General features: G+C 56.1%; 1 protein-coding gene across 4 annotated transcripts in view; it reads right to left on the bottom strand.

Moving 5' to 3' along the window:
- CBFA2T2 (core-binding factor, runt domain, alpha subunit 2; translocated to, 2) overlaps positions 1-368 on the bottom strand; it is a 49,923-nt gene extending 49,555 nt beyond the window's left edge. For all 4 annotated transcript variants that reach the window (XM_014941292.1, XM_014941295.1, XM_014941294.1 and 1 more), the window contains exon 1: positions 62-368. The gene's annotated coding sequence lies outside the window, so the exon portion shown is untranslated. The remainder of the gene's footprint in view (positions 1-61) is intronic.
- Positions 369-761: the final 393 nt, after the last annotated feature.

Below are 761 nucleotides of genomic sequence, written 5' to 3'. Positions count from 1 at the left end.
CCGAGATGCTGCACCCTCCCCACACCCCCCCCTTTTAAAACCAGCCCCATCCGTGGCTTACCCTAAAGAGGGAGGTTGCAAGGATCCAGCTGCTGTTGAATACACCTAGTTGCTTTGAAATATAAATAAAAGCGCTCTTCCTCCCTCCTCCTCCTCCTCCTCCTCGGCTCGTGATCTCCCAGCGCAGCCGGAGCCCAGCCTGCCTTCTCCTTTCATTAGCTGGACATGTGTCAGGTCCCGCACATCTGCGATTTCTCACCGCCTGGAGCCGCCTGTCCAATTCCAGGGAAACACAGATGGATCCCAGATGGGAAGGTCCTGCCAAACAGACCAGCTCTCCACCTTGCCAGAATACCCAGCTTAGAGGGACACACACACACACACAGAGACACACACACACACACACACACACACACACACACACACACACACACACACACACACACACACACACACACACACACACACACACACCCTGGGCTCCCTGCCTGCGCCGCGCCGCTGCCAGGCTGCTCGCCAGCTGATGTCACCAAGCACACACCTACCCAGCGCCGACATTAACTTCTTAAATACAGGGGGATTTGTTTATGGCCGGCAATAAACCAAGCCAAGACGGCGGCCAAAGGAGGGTTTGGCCGCTCCTTTCCACCCAAAAGACCCCTTTCCCCCCGCAAAAGGGGCTCTGCCCGGGTGTAAACCAGCCACCGGCTTAGCCCTCCGTTTGAAAATGTGCACAAAGCTGTTGGGTAAACCAGGGAATT

The sequence above is a fragment of the Calidris pugnax genome, unplaced genomic scaffold, assembly GCF_001431845.1.
Source record: "Calidris pugnax isolate Ruff unplaced genomic scaffold, ASM143184v1 scaffold55, whole genome shotgun sequence".
Classification (NCBI taxonomy): domain Eukaryota; kingdom Metazoa; phylum Chordata; class Aves; order Charadriiformes; family Scolopacidae; genus Calidris; species Calidris pugnax.
Note: the sequence above shows the minus strand (reverse complement) of the source record. Positions and strands in the feature narration are given on the sequence as shown.